This window comes from Antedon bifida, chromosome 1 (assembly GCF_963402885.1).
Source record: "Antedon bifida chromosome 1, ecAntBifi1.1, whole genome shotgun sequence".
NCBI lineage: Eukaryota > Metazoa > Echinodermata > Crinoidea > Comatulida > Antedonidae > Antedon > Antedon bifida.
The window spans coordinates 1,343,022-1,362,593 of NC_136226.1; the positions used below are offsets into that span (position 1 = coordinate 1,343,022).

Here is a 19,572-nt window from a genome sequence, read left to right on the forward strand (position 1 = left end):
TAAATCTTACATCATCTTAATTGTCTTTCAACATCTAGTTTGTAGCAGAATTATTTATTTCTAGTAACTTGCAGTAAACTCTGCAGCTATTATTATTTATAAGAACAAGAAGTAATTTTCTTTTTCAAATTCTTTCTTTTTTCGTATTTATATTGTGTTTGATTATTTTGTAATATCACAAACTTGTGTAAAAACAATGAGTTGTACTGTGCATCAGTTTCAGTTGCAATAAAGTTTATACATAAAGAGCATACTAAATGTCCTACTATATCTCCTCATTCAATGAATACAAAACATACATTATTTGATAATACACATAGTGTTCAGAAATAAAATGTTATCAAATTGACCGCCTCTTCAATCTAATAAAATGATAAAGGATGCAGCCTTTTGGAATTCTGTTGCGGTGCACAACAGGTACAGTTTTCAATCACGCTACAGATTTTGATCCTGCATTATTTACCGAAAGAGAGTCCTGAAAAAGATAAATGCAAACGTAATATCTACCCAAGACAAATAGCGTAACAGATGATTATTCACCAAAAATCAACAAAATTCTCAAAATGTTTCCAAAAAGTTGACAGTGCAATAGTACCACCAATCATTGAGATGAGTGAAATAATGCATTGCACATGATACAATATCAACCAATCAAATGACAAGGATTCGCTATGACTTGGGTTTTGTATTAGTTTGTGTGAAATATATGATAAATAAATGCTTTTCATATATTATGACTTATGAAACTTAAGTAATAACATATAATTCAGCTACAGAATATATATAGCCTGAGAAATGTTTACTGAATAAAAATTAACTTTTTGACTTGAAATATCCAATAGTAGGACAAAGCTAACAAATGCAAACAGAATTCTAACATTTTAAGCGGATACTTTTTACATGGATGAAAGTAAAATACATAATCCACTGACAACTGATAGGATTCAGTATTTAAACATAATTATGTCATCATGGGGAATGACATAATGACATATTTAATCTAAATATATTGCATTTCATTTGAATTTATTTTGACAATCGTTTAAAAAAATACATACAAAGTGATAACATTAACTACTGACAGTACAAATAAATATTACTTATTCTAGAAGATTTCCAGGATAGGCCAAAAAGGTTAGTAGCTAATTTTCATTAGGGTCCTTTTTTAATATAAAATAAATAGAGTATATTAAAATGTACTAGTCCTACTATTATAAAAGTAATAACCGATTAAAAAGATAATATAGAACTACTTGCAGATTGCATTGAAGTTCCAGTTATACCCACATTGTAAATGAGTAAAATATTCATTGAGTGAGTTTTTGGAAACATTAATCCGAAATGCATTTGATGATTTTGATTGTTCATTATCCCAAAGCTTCTTCTATTTACATTTCTTATTGAGTTTTTACGGTTGCATGCTAAGCTAGATTATAAAGTCAAAATAATCAATCAATTTTAATTATAATTCAAAGTGACTTATATTGTTATATTTCTTTAATCAGTAGTGAGTCACAATCGATTGTGATGAGATTTACGTTAGAGAAATAACCATTTAGGAATTAGATTGCAATAACTGTACTTACGTTGATGTTTTTATAATCCTCCCAAATGTATTTCACATTTAATTTTTGCATTTATCTTAATTCTTTTGTGATATATTAATGCATTTTCTTTACAGTAACTTATTGTATATTAATTGTGGGATTCTATTACTAATACCATATATCATACAAGATCATTTCTAGGCATTGTTTTAATACTTTATTTTGATGATTAATCAAAAAGTCCCCCGAAGGTTTTGGTAGTAGTAGCTATTGATAATTAATATTAAACCTGGTGAGGAGTATTTCTCCCATTTTATTAATTATATTGGGATGCATTTTGTGTACTATAAATAAGGATTCTTTCACTTAATGTTTATTTCATCATTTGAATTAATTTTTCTTTACCATATTGTATTTTAAGTTGTTATCATGTCAACCACCACAGTGCTACTACACACATCTGTAATTTGTAGTTCAAAATCCCTTTTAACTGCATTCATATTTTTCTCTATACAATGAAAGTTGTCTTTTCTTGTTGTACTTGTGTATGTAGCTTAATTTTTTATTTTTCTTTATTCTTGTTATTTATTTATTCATATTTTTATTTTTATTTATTTAATTATTGACTACTTTTGAAACATTTATTATATATTCTTTTTGAATTATTTTTTTCTAGTGGAACTAGCCTTAAAGCCCTTTGGGCTTATTCATGTTTCTCCAGCATAAGTGCATTCTACTTTTTAAAAAAAAACTGTCATGTTATTTCACAATGATGTATCTTATGAAAATAAAATTGAATTTAATTGAATTGAAAGTAAATTTACAATATATTATATTACATAGATAATTAACATTAAACCTGGTGAAGAATATTTCACCTATTTTATTGTTGTTTACTGTTGGGATGCATTTTACATGATTTTTTTAAAACTTTTTCCGTATAGTATTTTGCATTTTTAAATGTATACTTTTACCTGATATACTAACGGTATGGCATCTAACATCCTGCAGTATCATGTCTTCTAACAGCAATCTTCATCCCATATAAGATACTGATAATAAGATACATTCTTTTTAAATGTAATAGTCAGATTTGAACCCAACCCCTGGGATTGGTAAGCAACCACTACAATGCTACCACACTATATGAAAATATTAGCATAAGAAAAATTTGTAATTCAAAGGCCCTTTTGCCTGCATTCATATTTTCCTCTGTTAATGAAAGTAAATTTACAATTTTGTGTACTTCTATTATTACAGAACAAGCGATCAATTAATAAACATAACAGCAGCACAATCAATGTGTAACATTAGACATTAAACACCAACAACAACATAATCAACACGTAACATTAAAAACACAATTGCATAATCAATGTGTAACATTAAACACCACAACAACATAATCAGTACGACAAAATTAAAAACAGCATATGTCGTTTAAAATATTGCCTCCCATGAACTGTGTTACCCTAGCATTGTTGTTTTTTTGTAATAATTTGCATTTAATTTTAATAATCATACATACAACAAAATAATATATTATTATACCCTTTTATAAAATTAAATATTTTAAAATTTATAAAAAAATAATTTTTCTTTAAATTTTCTGTTTTATTGCCTTTTCATGAACCTTCCTGCCAATTAAAACACAAAATTTCTTATCGCATGAAATAAAATCGTGTTGTAAAATTTAAATATTCGTGTTGACATCAATTTGTTTCCCAATTGGTCTTTGTTATTCTACATATCATCTGTTCTTTGTTATCATTTTATTAAAATTAATAGCATTATTGTCGTCGTAACAATTCACAACTTTTCTTTGTGTGAAAAAGCTTTTCTACTGTACAAGTGTGGATATGAATTGCACGCAAGTTGCTTACACAGTACTGCCTAATAAACTCCCTTGCTTCCCATCATTTTAGTTAATTAACTATTGTACAGCTGTTTATATAATTTGCTTCACTTTTTTTTATTACTTTTATTCTAATTAATCAATATTATAACCTGTGTGTGGCCTTAATATATTTATTAATTTTTTTTTAGACAATAAAATTTGATAATTCGTGTCAATATTTATAATTTTTTGTTTTAAATTTTGAAACAACCTTCCTGCTGATCCTGAAATGGGTAAGGAGGTAGGGTATGTGATGGGAGGACATTTTTTGTTTTGCTTCTTTCTTCAGTGAACCCCACCCACCTTTCAAAATATATTGATTTCCTTAGAGAACCATCTGTACATTGTTTGATTTTGCCATTGCTTATAAAACAACTTCAATTTTTTTTCTTCGAAATTGCACTTCATTTTTAGTATTTTTTTTCAATATAAAAGACAGAACATTTGTTTTATTAACCATTTGTTTCTTAAGCATGAAAAACAATATGTAGAGAACCTTTATTATACTTCCTTAGGCTAAATTGCATTCCTCTGTAAAATATTAACAAAAACTTTATTGTACTTTTCAACAGCTAAATGACTACACATTTTCTGACCACAGACCACATAAGCACTTAAAGACTCAGCCATAACATTTACTATGAATTTAGACCACAGTCAGCTGTTAACTGTTACCACTCCCACAAACCACATAAATGGTCAACTTCCAAAAAGTCTGGGAGAGAGGAATCTTAAGGTGATCCACCAGTGGAAGAGAGCAATCACCGAATATGGCTGCATCAGTTTACGAAAACTTATGACTTTTACTAAAAAATTAATCATTGCTTGTAATAAATTTTATTTTATTTAACTGTACTATATTTAAAAGATTAACAGACATGATAACAATCATCATCACAATCATCTTTATTGTCTTTACCATCACAGGCTATACACAAAATTTGTGTACACATCATTATTTTTTACAAAATGATACTGACGACAGTAGCTTGTTTTCTAGTCGAATATGGAATGGTTGGATTTTGTGTTTCATGTGTCACATTGTCCATTCAAGCATGACGATAAAACATGTGTGTTTTCTTATTACCCATGATTCATTGCAGTTGCTTCTTCAAATAAAAAACATCTAATTGACATGATGTGTGCATTTAATGTAAACGCATGAACAAGTAATCAAAGAAGTTGCATGCTTCAATGACCTCATTATGTATGCATGAATGATTCACTAATGACACGCTATTGAAGTGTTCGAGATAGATTTCGTATCTGTCACCTAATTTTGACACGTCTAATTTTTGCTTTGTACGTTGTACTTTGACAGGTTGCGGAAAGAAAACAAAAGATTTTGGAATGTTGTCGTCAGGTTTACGTGGATGTTGAGGTGTCGGGATGATAAAGAACATAGTAACATCTTCTGTGTTGAAGATGGCTAATTAGTGTGATGATGCAATTTAAGCATCTTTGAGACAAATGGTAGGAACAGCCACAAAAGATTCTTTGTTCTGTTATCACTTGGTATTAATTTGTGATACACAATGTTTTAAAGATGAACCATGATCAAAGTATTTTGGAAAAGTTATAATAAATATGATTATTCATTCATTCAATCTTTTATTTCGGAATCTTTGGTCCATAGAATTATAATGATAATGATTTTTGTTATAACAAATGATGAACAAAGATGTCTTACAAATTAATTATGATAATTTGAGGATGTCATTAGCATAACCTATAAGAATTACTTAATTAATCCGGAATAAACCCAAACTTCCTTACAATCTTGTTCTCCATCATAATATTGGGAAGGTGCGGATGTCAATTGTAATATATAAACCACATTACCACTGAGAACCACATTAGAAATACATTTTACCAGGGAGATGTAAAATAAATTATTTTACATCTCCCTGATTTTACATGCTTACTTCACTAGCCTTTATCTCTTTACATAAACACAAATTATGTAATAATTATTGAATACTGCTAAAATAATAACAAGTGCCGGATGCATTAATACAAATAAAGATATAATAATATTAAAGAAACATATGGGAATATTGCTGTCACAGTACTTTTAATATTATTCCTACAACAAAAGAACATTGTTGAAAACAAAAGAATTAAAAATATATAATTCTTGTTAATCTAGATATCTCTATGGAACTTAATTTGCTACTCAATGGCAAGGTTGCCCCAGGCTTGTTGCCACGTTGTACATCAAAGAGCCGTACCGAATTTCATTCTTAATTATGGATTTTTCACTTTAATCTGTACAAGTGTGTTTCTGTTGTCAAAATAATGAAATCCTTCTTGATGTGATAAATGTTATCTTAATGTTTTATCTTTTCTGTTCTCAAATTTAGTTAATCAGAACACAGAATTATTATTTTTAGAAGTATGATAATTTTATCAACTGCACTTATGTGATACTACTAGTGGAATTGTACATATTATTGTGTCTTTAATTTCTGTTGAGTTCATTTCTCAGCAATTCTCAGCAACTAGAATAAAGGATCTATGTTTTCAAGTTATAAACACCTGGATAAATTATTATCATTTTAAAACCATTAAAGGTATAATGATTGACAATCAAGGGTAAATATTCTAAATACATAACATTTATACTTATTAAACAGATTACTAACTTTTACACATTGCCTCTCGGACAAAAATGTGACAGACTCTCTGTATAAGATTATAATAAATCTATAATAAAGCATTTATTATAGCTGTACAATAGAAAGGGAAAGATCGCCTGTTAATAATGCTTAAAAAGAGAAAAATATACATAAAAATTGACTAAACGTGTAAAAATAATAATAAACCTTTTGAGGACAAATGTTGTAAGGTTGGCAGCATGTGACAGACCTGTATAAGATTATAATAAATCAATAATACAGCATACATCATATCTGTATGTACAATAGAAAAAGATGCATAAAAAGAAAAAGTATACTAAATATCGACTAATTGTGAAAAATGTTATAAGGTTGGCAGCACGTGGTAGACCTTACTTATTGAGAATTCTCAAAATTTAAATCTTTCGATCAATTATTACGCTACCGTGGAATTTCCCTAAGCTATGCTCATTTGACACGGCTCACAAACAATCCATTTAGTAAATCTTGCTCTCATTGTACGAGCATTTTCTTGCGTTGCTATGGAAGTCTAGATGTTAGAAATAGTAGTATTCATCCTCAGGCTTTGCTCGCATACTTGGCTTGTGTCCAAAAGGTCAGAGTTCAACTGAGTCTGTCTAGAAATGTGCGGATGTTCATTATTCATGATTATTACATTCGCAACTGGCATTTTCTTTCATGATAATTTCTAGTACATTGATTTCAAAGGTTAGTTGTGTAACTTTCATCAGAAAATCTTATCATCTGATTAAAACAATATTTTTATGGTTTTTCAAAGCAAAATACTTAATCTCTAATTACTTTACCATTCAAATTTATGAATATAAATTATGATGATATTCATATTTCGTGACAACAAATTTATATTAGAGTTTAAGATTTTCATTAAATAATGAATTAAAATTCATTATTATTAATTGTTTGGTTCACTGTATAGTAATTTAGCATTTATAGATTTTGAACATGACACTGTTGATAAGTATAAAAAGTGAGTAAATCCTCTTTTTCTGCCTCTGGTTTCATTGTAATATTTTTCATAATTACAGTACAACCCTTTTTATGACACCTATTTAGGGGACAATCCAGTTAAGAGGAGATCTGGTTATGAAACGAATGAGGGAAAATACATGTTTTAACAATATTTCCAATCCAATTCAGAAAACACTTCTATTAAGGGGACACTTGTTGGGTCCTAAAGGTGTCCCTTTCAATTAAATTCAAAATAACATTTATTTACTTCCTTTTAAGATTTAAACAATAATGGAATAAATAAGAAATAACATACTTAATTAGCCCTCAATTAGCATTTCCTGTCACCAACTTTGGTGCTTAGTGCACATAATTATTATTGTTTTGTATTCACTTGATCTTGAAAATGGTTCTATGATGGTACCGAAACGTCGATCTCTCTTTTTGTCATTAAATTTTATATTGAAATTATATAGTAAACGTCTTTTAATTCGTTAATAACATACTGTATACAAATAACAATAAATCTGAGGAGAGGGGAAAAGGAAGATGGCAGGATCTCAGAAAGATACAGGATCTTGAGTCGGGTCTGCCTCGGACACAAAGCAAAGGGACAAAGACAAGCGTGGTCCTACTGTATTCGACTTTGTAATACATTCGGTATTATAGTTATTATTATTTATATGCAAATAATTATCTCATGAATATCATTACCAACATCTGTTGCAAGGTGATGTCGTCCTTCAGTTTAAATATTAAGCTCTTGATCCTATATCAAGATGCTATAAATTATTGTTTATTTATGTGAAATCGTCATCATGTGCAATTTGATTTATCTATTTTATGATATTCTAATAGTTATTATTTATATTATTACAATAAATTTTGTATTGGAAAAATGATAACTTGAACAATGATTGTGTTTAAAATAATTAAATTGTGTAATGGTATGTGATTTTCAAAATTGCAATACTAGTTGGCCTAATAATGATATACAGTACTACCAAGCCTGTAACCAGAATATTTTTTTCACTAAAGTGCATCCCCCCCCCCCCCACCCCTACTATGGTTAAAAATGATAAAGGCATGATCATATTTCTTTATTAACATTCAATGCTGTTTGATTAACCACTAAAATATAAGCAAACCAATCTATCAACTAAACATGTTTTTCTCAATCATGAAATATTAAAAGAAACCAAATGCAGCTAATTATTAGTGACCCTGAGAATCTTGTTTTAATTGCAAACTAATTAAGCTTCATCCACTGTCATTGGTAAGGCTTTAACTACAGTACCAGGATTTTTGTTATCATTTTGCCACTAATGGATCCAGGGATATTTGTGTTACACAGATTGCATTTTTTCATTAAATAACAGACACATTTAAATGTAGTGATTCCAAATCATAATACAACTTCAAGTAATATTCACAGATGATGAATGTCATATCATAACATTATACAGCTATAGTGACAAACATTAATGTTTTTCTAAATCATATTTTGATATTTTCACTGTTTGCGCTGGAGCAAAGAGTAATTTTTAAAGAACAGTAAAGAATACTCCTGATTGGTCTGGAGTAGTACACACAAAACAAATAAACATAATACAATTTGTTAAATAAAATATGTTAATTTTTGTTTTTCTATTATATTCTTTATGTCAAACAATAAAATCAATGAATAAGGAATTACAGAATTTCAATTTCAATTCAATATATTTTTTTTTCCAAGAAATAAATAAATTTTGAGAACAAGATGAAGGTATCGTTGTTTGGAAACCTTGCGGCATTAAATTGGTAGTAGCCACAAAAAAGGCATTAAACATTCCAAGAGAGTACAGTAGTAATATACAATGAACATAAAAACTGAGATTATGTTTATAACAACACATCAATGACAAATGAGTAGTGTTGGTATTTTAAGAACTCAATCTGCTTAATTACACAAGAGTTCATTATGTGATTTGAATTCTTCAGTTCTTGTTCAGAACCTTGATATGTCTTACATCCCCTCTTTCACATCGTGGGACTGTGGAGGTCTTTTGTAAGAGATCAGTTCTAATTGTGATTTGTTAAAACCCTGGACACAAAAGGCAAAAGTAAGCGGACCGTGAGAAAGTCAATTACAGCTTTATATTATACTTGAGATTAGTGTTTGGGATAATGACGGTATTATCACAGGTGTATTGTCTACGTAAATAGGCCTATGTATATCTTATTCATAGTGTATCAATGCATATAAATCAATGCTAGATTAACAGTAGAGGAGTTGTATCTTGGTGCTTCACCTTTGATTCAGGTGTCATGGGTTCAAATCCTGTGTATTCATGACAAAACATCTCCATTCCAATAGATTTGTTCAAGGGCATATCCTGCCTTGAAGATGAATGATGAAGACACGAATAATGGCAGGGGCCGGCAAAGTCCACCATAAAGGTGCACTTGAAATGGAACAACCTTACGTGTTGACATTCACTCGTCTACAACACTATCTTTTAAATCGTTTAAAGATAAACTTTGTTAAAACTTGATACGGTCTATGCGGTCTATGTATGAATATTGTCTATATTAAAATAAGCGATTAATATATTTGGTGGCATCACAAACAGGCTTATTATCTGATATTGGTCATTATTGTCATCACTCTCATTTTCATCTATTTTATTTGTCATCCTAAGTAGACTTCTTGTCTCATTTTCTCCTTTGAACTGGACATTGGACCATTGATTTGGTATGTGTAGACCACTGAACATTGGATCATTGGGCATGTGTAGACCATTGGACCTTATTGACAATTTAATATACTGTTTTTTTATTAATCCAAATACAAATTCTGGTGAACAAATGATCATTCTGTGCACATTAACAGGTTGGATCTAATTTCACAGAAAATCTCCAAAATCATGCATGCACACCAAAACAAATCGTTGAGGTTAACAATATGATGATAATAATAAAGCTTAACATTAAACAGACAAAAAGAGCAATGTATACTGTACTAGGAAAAATATTATCACCAGGATAGCAGTAATGTAGTTTAAAATCTTCCTTGTGCAATTGTGGTTTTTTTATACCCCATGTATGGATGCATGCAATAAGAACGATTTGTATAGCAAACAAACGTACAAATTTTCTCCCAATATAGATTAATATGATATATGCTTATTTATACATTTGTGTAATTAATGATTATTTATAAATCAAGGAAGTAATCGTAATTATTATATAGTTGTATTATCATTTGATTTATCTTTTTATTGCTTTATAGGTTGTTGATGTATTTATGAATCTGAACTTCCTTAATGCTCTTGAAAGAGAATTTTCGGTAAAGTTGTGAGTACAATTTATTGCAAAGGAATTAAATGGAAACCATAAAATGTTTGATTTAGTTGTCTAATAAATCACGGCGACTATAATTTAATGATGCAAAATTATTGTTAGAAAAGAATAGGAAATAAAATGGTGAAAAAATATCTATTATGATATGTAAACATTTTTGATAGTTGTTTAAAGGATTACATGATGAATAAACATTAGTAAGTTTAGTTATTTAAGTTTGCGGTTTAAGGTTAAAAAATAATGTTATTACAATATATCAACGTTTTGGTTGTTAAGCTCTGTCTACACGATCAAATTTTATTTGACAAAAAAATGTGATGTGTCATATGGATAAGATGATGTCATATTACTACCATATTTGGGAATATCACTACCATATTTGAGCATATCACTACTATATTTGGGCACATCACATTTTTTTTTGTCAAACTAGTTTGATAGTGTAGACAGAGCTCTAAGCTACAACCATCTTTTCAACTGCACTCATTACATGGATGGTATAAAGAAACTGATTAAAGACGACCTGGTTCCTCCTTCGCTATCATAAGATCAGGTGAATATATCATGCTTGTCTAGAACATTCAAATTAGAATCAATAATATACTGCGAAAAGATATGTAATTGATAGCGTTGCCTATTAACGAACGTACTATGGTGAGACAAAGTAAACCGCACAATCTGCTCGCTAATATTGATGACAGAAATTCAGTCGTTGATGTGTGGCATTCATTTTATAATTCACTTATCCATAAATCATTCCTAAAGATAAACACATGAAGTTTGAGATAGCTTTAAGATGAAAACTAAAACATCAAGTATTATAACATTTCTAGACTTTTTTTTTTACTTTTTAGACATTTAGAAATAAATAAAAATGTATTTATTCATTTTTGTTTCGGTAGTGATATGCCCAAATATGGTAGTGATATTCCTGGACATGATGATGATGTCATATCACTACCATATTTAGGCACATCACCACCATTTAAGGCACATTTTTTGTCAAACTGGTTTGATAGTGTAGACAGAGCTTTATTCTCAAATCTGTTTACTGTACATATGTGACCAAATAAATATACGGCACTGATGAGATCTAATAAGATAGAAAATGTACTGTCTGCAGATTGGATATTATTTTTATTAACGCTACAACGCGACAAGTTGATATTTAAAGTTAATTGACCCACATATGATGCTTGTCTTCTCTTCTTTAAAGTTAGACACGATGACCGAGATATGTTTCTTCTTATTCAGTCCATGTTATACATTCATTGGTTATTAGCTGATGTGTTTTTGTTTCTATAGCAGTTTTGTTTTACACCAAATTATTATATCTACACGCAATATCATGAAAGTAAGAATCAGTAACCTAAATAAACATAAAAAAACATAATTAAATAAAATAATATTAATTTCCTTTTATACTATTACATTACAAATATACTTATAATGACATTTAAAGCAAATTATCTAATTATTTACATAGATGTGATAGATGTACACATACTATACTAACCGATTATTGGTACTGTATATAAATGTATATAATACCCATCCAGTATTATAGGAAATTCTGCAATATTGACGTATCATAGGCCATTAGCCTAACCAACCTAACCATAATACAGGTGTCATATGTGATACATATAAGACACTGTATTACATAATTTGCCTATTATACTGGTTGGATAATGCCATATGTTGAGATACAGTACATAGAGGATCTGATGACCACATAAGAAAACAAAACTAAAGCTCTGTCTACACTATCAAACTTGTTTGACAAAAAAAGTGTGATGTGCCCATTTATGGTAGTAATATGCCTAAATATGGTAGTGATATGACATCATCATGGATAGGCACATCAGATTTTGTTGTCACATAAAATTGTTAGACAGAGCTTTACACTATAAGAAAAAGCAAATCTTATTTTGTTCTGTCTTCAACATTATTAACATCATCATCATTATCAAGTTATTGTTACCATAGTCATTATCATCACATAATCAATATTATCATCATCGTCGTCATCACCTTTTGTTGCTTTGTCAGCATGATTACAGTTCCTATAGTAAATGTTGTTTTCATTCATTGGTTTATTATTCATTCTAGTCAATCAGTTTAACTCTTGATATTGATTTGATTAAACACACTAAATTATGCGTCATGAATGGATCAATACAAGTCATGTGACCAATTAGTCGCATATGGTAATTATGCAGTTGATGGTCTAGTCTGTGAGATGTTGTTAAGTTGTGAAAAAAACTACAAAAATCTGAGTCACAACAGATAAATCATTTGGCATTATCGGTTGAAGATATCATCAATGTATGATGAAAGTCAAAAAGGAAAGAGAAAAGTAGTAGACAAAACAAACAATCACCCTGCCCATGACAGAGGAAAATGGTATAAAATAAAAAATATCATCGTTGGTATATTTAGTGGTGTTGTTGATTTGTAGGGGTTGCGGACACTTACGTGTTATGACGTGTTACGCAACCTCTTGACCAATTGTGTTGAATAAATAAATGAAAAATGAAAAGAGGAAGATCAAAATCTGCATGGATCATGAAAGTAAAAAAAAGGAAATAGAAAATGTAATAGACAAAACACAAAACCATCCTGCCCATGTCGCAAGACGAGATGCGTAACTGAGGACGCCTCCTTGGAAATAATTTCTTTCTGGCTGAATAAAAACATTATAACAGCCACCAGATACAAGACAAGAAACATAGCTTTAACTTTATTATCTTTATCCTTAAGCTCACACTTTACATTACCAAACTAGTTTGACAAAAAAAGTTTGATGTGCCAAAATATGGTCGTGATATGCCCAAATATTATGGTACTGATATGACATCATCGTGTCCATATAAGGGCACATCACATTTTTGTTGTTACATAAAGTTTAGTTAAGTTTGAGTTGAGAGTTTATTGATTCTTTGAATAATAAACACATTGTGTAATATATGAACGATATGAACTAATTAATCCACAAGGGATGAATGAATGAATAATATTCATTAAATAATAAAGAATGAATTAATGAATAAATTAATAAATAAATTAATTAGCTTGAATATAAAACTATTAAACCAATGAATAATTTTGTAATTAGATGGCTATGATAACAAATTATGAAACCAATGAATAAAGTAATAAACGCCATGACAAAATATTGATTGGAATACAGAATATTCTATGCATATTTTTTATAATACTATAATAATAGAACAGGAATACTACCATATTTAGAATGTAGCCTACTTTCACGATAGCCACAGGAGAAAGAAAGTAATTCATTCATGTTATTAGTTGCCAGGATGTTGTCGCAACTGTCAGCAACTATCATTTTAAGGAAGTTATCAGCTAAAATGTCCTTCTCAAGGTTGTTCACTTTTCAACAACTAGTGAAAGTTTTCCAGGGTATGACAAACATTCTCTGGAAATAACAAAAGTATGTCTGAGATTCTTTACACATTAATGTTACAGCATTTGACATACATTCTTAATCAACCATTACAATAACCTGACCCAAATATACCAGTGTGGCTTAAGCTATGTCTACACTATTAAACTAGTTTGACAAAAAAAAATATGATGAGGCCAAATATGGTAGTGATATGCCCAAATATGGTAGTGATATAATATCGTCATGTCCATATATGAGCACATAAAGTTTCATAGTGTAAACAGAGCTTTAGTTTAATATTTGCATTACTAAATGGCATGAATATGTCTAGTGTGAAGTGTGCTACTATCCATCCTACGTTGGCTCCAGGGATATTGTCAGTGGGAGTATAGGAAGTAAATCCTCTCCTGTATATCCGGCTTTCAAGGAGCTAATACTACTGACAGCCTTCAAGTATTATATTATTCTGCGTGCACCCCAGGGTAGCTGTATCAGCCTGTTTATTACCTACTTTTTACCCTGTGACAAGTGAAATTTTCCTTTTAAATATTAAGTATTTCACTTAACTAAATAAATATTTAAATATTTCCCTTAAATTGTATTCACTTAGATAGTAGATTTTTTAAATTTTAAACGGTAAATGTTTCCCTTAGCCTAAGTGTGAATGTTGAATACGGCCACTGGTTCCTTTGAGTGTAAAGAAAAACAGATAAGACATACAGTAGATTTTTTGATCTTTCTATAAATGTTTGTTATTTTATTTCAGTTCATTTATTTGACCAACAAACCATGTAAAAAAAAACAGAGGAGAATTGGTCAGAGACTGCAACTACAAGAGCCAGCAGTCCTATGATTGTAACTAAAATGAGCAATAAATAATATAGACGGTTATTCTTTCACCATGAAAATACACATTTTTATTGTCAACTGTATTTTTTTATGTTTTTGTCCTGTTTAATTGTATTGTAGTGAGGGTCCCTAATGATCAGCTTGGGCTAGATGGACCACTCTTGTTAAATATTGTTGAAATAAAAATAAGAAAATAAAATAAAATGATTAGAAAAATTGGTAGAAAAGTCTATTTTTGTCTTTCATGATTTAATGTAGATTGTATTTTAAATATATTTTGTTACTATTATTTAAAAGACATAATTTCTTTTCTAAATATGGGATTCTCCAAGGACTAGATTTGCACAATTATCAGAAAAACTGCTAATGAACAAGATACGTCATCATCATCATCATCCAGAGTATCTGTACCTTGATGTCATTAGCCGACTGCAAGCAATAACTCCCATTTCTCTTCATCAAGTCACTATACAACAACACATTTCTTTCTATTGCTTGCCCATTAGGGCTGTCTGTAAATGTTGAATTGATACTATCAATGACAGACTGTTTGGACATTCAAAAGCCATTGTAGACAGTCGGTAAAAATATCCATTACCTGCTTAAGGGTCTCAATGTATAATAACAAATGCTGAATTCTATTTTCTAAGAATTGTTAATGTGTAGATATTTAAATAGTAAATAATACTCTTTAAATCGTATTTATTATCTTCCCTTGAATTTAAATTAAATATTTCCAAACTAACTGACCATTAATTAAATATTTTTTGTTAAGAGCTTCTCAACTAAAGCTTATGGTTCAAATTAGGATGCAATGACGTAAATACAACGTAAGCGAGTTGACCAATGACAATTGACAATTTAGATCAACCATTGCTTGTGTTTGGTTAAATTACTTGCGTTGCGCTTACGTTACTAAGCTTAATACCAGTACCCGAGGAATATGGTGGCATTTATGTAGAGTGCCATGTCCTTGGTGTGTTTGGTCAGGTTTTAACCTGATCATTTTTTTTAACAACATCCATTGATTAATTACTAGATTAATCTCATCACATCAGTGAATTATTTTTTTTTTAATTATGAAATTAGAATATAAGAATATAATTCAAATGTGTCAAGATGCTTGCTTTGTTGTCTGCCAGTGGGATATAACAGTGAATAGGGGACCATACCCAACCATAAGCTTTATTTTGACAGATGTACCGTAGGCCTACCGACTAAAATTACGACAAAAGTTACGAATTAGAATTTAAACAAAGTTTAAGTTCAAGAAAATTTGAAATGGAATATAGATCAAGAAATCATGTGCATTGGTATTTTTTGTATATTATATTAAAAATAAATGTATTCATTACAAAAGGAATATATTGTACTATCTGCAAGTAAGTAATATTTATTTCTTTCCAAGAACAGAACAATTTATAAAACAGCATAACATTTGAATGAAAATAAATACATAGAATAATACAAACATTAAACTTGAGAAAGTAAACATGGAAAGCAGGGGATAACACTTTAAGCCAAAAGGCTTGTTTCCATAGATAATAAATAAAATAAATGGAAATGATGTTTCACTTATAAATGAATAAAGAAACACCATAAAATTAATGAATAATATGATCTGTGTATGTCATGCTCTTACATGTTGTTTGAAATGAAGCTCCCTGATTGGCTGAAAGTTACATCCCACTGGCAGACAACAAAGCAAGCATCACACATTTCTAGTGTAGATTAAACAAATTTGAATAACCTTGGATTTAACTGCTAAAACACTATTTTAACTTGCAGATATTAATATATTTACAGGTTAGTGTTTTTCTTATTGTTGTTATATAGATTGAGTAATTAAAGGAATTAAATAGAATCAGAAATACAGACTTATTCCTAGGCCTACATCATCATGATATACTTAGCCTAGCCTAGAATAAGTCATAAGTTAGTAGGAGATGGTGGTGGTTTGCCTGCTTATGTTTACTATAGCAATCATGGCCTAGGCCTATCTAAGCTGAAATAGAATACCTACTCCTATTAATATTAGTTTTAGCATTTATTGCAACAATAAATTAACTCCTCGTCATTTCTTGATAAAATGTGAATTGGAAATTGTGTAAATTTAGTATTTTATAATTTAGATTCTATGGCACGGAAAATATGCAGGGTAGGTATATATCACCAGTCCTTTGAGTAGTAATGATCTCAATTCAGGTACAGGACTTCACACATTTTGTAAATGTGGTAAGTTATGTCTACACTATCAAACTTTATGTGACAAAAAAATGTAATGTGCCCATATATGGACATTATGTATCATCATATCATATTAGGGCATATCACACTTTTTTTGTCAAACTAGTGTGATAGTATAGACAGAGCTTTAGTGAAGGTGGGAAAACAAAAAATAACAAATAATATGACAATAACCAGATTTATGGTAATGACATTTAAAGACCGCCAGGAAATGACGGAAAGCTGCGTATTCTCTCCGTCCCTCCTACACAATATTTGTAAAAAAACAAAATTGTTTAAAAATTGATAAACACACACAAGATTAATTAAGTGAATGATAGTGTGTTAGAGGATAACAGTGGCTTCACTTGAGTGATACTGAAGAATGGCTGGATTAGTGGTTTACAATAGGTCTCTGTAGCAAGTGGTTTATGAATGAATGTGTAAGCTTCTATCTTGTTTTTTACACCACTCCTTCTATTCCAACAATACATTTGTATCCCCTTCTTTTTCCGACCTTCAAAGATTTCGGTGGTAAAATACCATAAATAATAGCTCCCAATTACTAATTGCAACTGATTTAAAAAATTTAGATTTGCTAAACTAGATTTTGTTACTATGAAAATACTGTACATATGTGTTAGAAGTTGTTGTATCTAACTTTCTCAAATATAATAATGTGTAAATGCAATATACTGTATATAAACACATCAGGCACAGAACATGAATTCTAAACCGCCCGGTGATATACTGAAAATTTAATTAATTAATTTTTAACAATGATATATATTTCTCTACGAAATCAAATGTTACAGTTTACAGTTATTCTTATTAAATCGATTACACAGTTCTTGAAATTAATATGTATATTACCCAAATTTGTAAAAAAACACAAAATGTTATTTTCTAAAGTGAAATTATTTATGAAAAATATAAGATGCGACTTTCATATTATTCATCAAAACAAAATTGTTTTTCTTCTGATTCTATAATAATATATCCTTCGGGTGATGCGGACAGGTTTAATCATCGCCATGACAACTAGAGGAAGAACTTGGCAAAGATATTTTGACCTTCAGGGTCATAAAAACATGATATCTGTCTCATATTGAGAGGGAGTGAGTTACCTCTAGATATTCTCCTCTCAGGACTTCACTAGAATTCTTGTCAGATATTGTGTTACATCAGAGAGGTCATTTTTATGTAACTGGGAGTTGACCTTTTAATGGGGCAGACTATGATTAGATTATGAACAAGATCTTATTATCAATTATGTAATAATGTCATTTTAAGGTCACCAATCTGTTAAGTTTTGATTACTATTTTGTCCCTATTGATAACAAAACTGCAAAATCTGTTTATAAACAAAATACTAATAAATTTATTCCATAGTTATACTATATTTACAGTATTCAGTTCATGTATACTACATATGTTAAACAAAAACTATTTTTAAACATTATTTTCCATAAATAACTTTTACATAATTACAAATGAACTATTAGCTAACCTACTTAAGGACTTTCCTGAAGAGAATACAAACATTTGAAAAATGTAAAGACGGTCATTAAAAAACAGATTGAATGTGAACAGATTTGTGAGTTTTCATCATTCCAATATTTCATCACGAGTTGGATTCATTAAGTTGGCATTTTGACTGCGTCATTATACATTTTTATTAATAAAAAGTGCGCATATGATTAATACACAATCAAACATTAATACATTCTCTACATTAGCAACACATTCAATACATTCATTAAAATAGGTATGTTTATTTATAGGTTTGAATATTTGCTATGCGCATAAACCGGAAATTAGATTTCAACTTTTATAATGCATGAATTTCTGATACAGTGTGTTGAAATATTTTAGGTTGAGTACTACTGCTTTAGGATAATGCTCGTCCATGCCTCCATAATCATTCCGACTATGAGCAATCAATACATTTCTCTGAGAGCGATCAGTGGTAACTTCCGCTGAGCCACCTGGCATTGTCGTTATACAGTTAGAAATGTCGATCCGTTGTCTCGTAATTAAACCAAGAGAAGACAAACTACTGCAATATATTTTAATGATGACGATAAATAACTTTGGTAGAAAAATATTTATTGTGACTATGGTGGTGTTGGGTTTTGATGGAAGGGTGAAGGTGTTGTGGTGGCAGAAATTTGCCAGTTGTGACTATGGCAGTCAATGAAGATGATGAAGATAAAATGGTTCTGGTCATGTTCAATGGTGATAATCAGGTACTGGCTGTTAAGACGGTCATGGTGTGATAAAGTATGAGGTTCTGGTTCAGTGGTAATAAAATTAATATGGTTGGTTGTTATTATGAGGTACTGGTTGTGATCAATCGTGATGAGTTGCCAAGATCTGTGAGTTTGTCGGTTGTGGTGGTAACCAATGATGGTGGTAAATACAAACATGTTGATGCCGGTTGTCAGTAGGATGGATAAGATTATCGTAGTAATAATGGTTCTGGTGTGTTCAACCGGAATATGATAAGAATTATAGTTATAAGAATCGTGAATTTAAACCATAAATATATAAAAGAGACTGTTGTTTAACCTTGAGAAATCCTTATAACATTTGCCTGTCTGCCAATAATCTTCCTATCAAAGTTTGATGAGCTCTGAAGGAGCCTGGCCTAGAAAAAAAGCCAATTGTCCTAAAATATCTCATAATCTA

General features: G+C 29.9%; 1 long non-coding RNA gene across 3 annotated transcripts in view; it reads left to right on the forward strand.

The window, feature by feature from the left end:
- LOC144837064 (uncharacterized) overlaps positions 1–10,510 on the forward strand; it is a 58,109-nt gene extending 47,599 nt beyond the window's left edge. For 2 of the 3 annotated variants that reach the window (XR_013611433.1, XR_013611440.1), the window contains 2 exons: positions 9,737–9,819; positions 10,324–10,510. This is a non-coding gene — a long non-coding RNA (uncharacterized LOC144837064). Of the gene's footprint in view, positions 1–4,765; positions 4,957–9,736; positions 9,820–10,323 lie in introns of those variants that run through there. The other variant, XR_013611432.1, reaches the window with a different exon arrangement.
- The last annotated feature ends 9,062 nt before the right edge of the window (positions 10,511–19,572 follow it).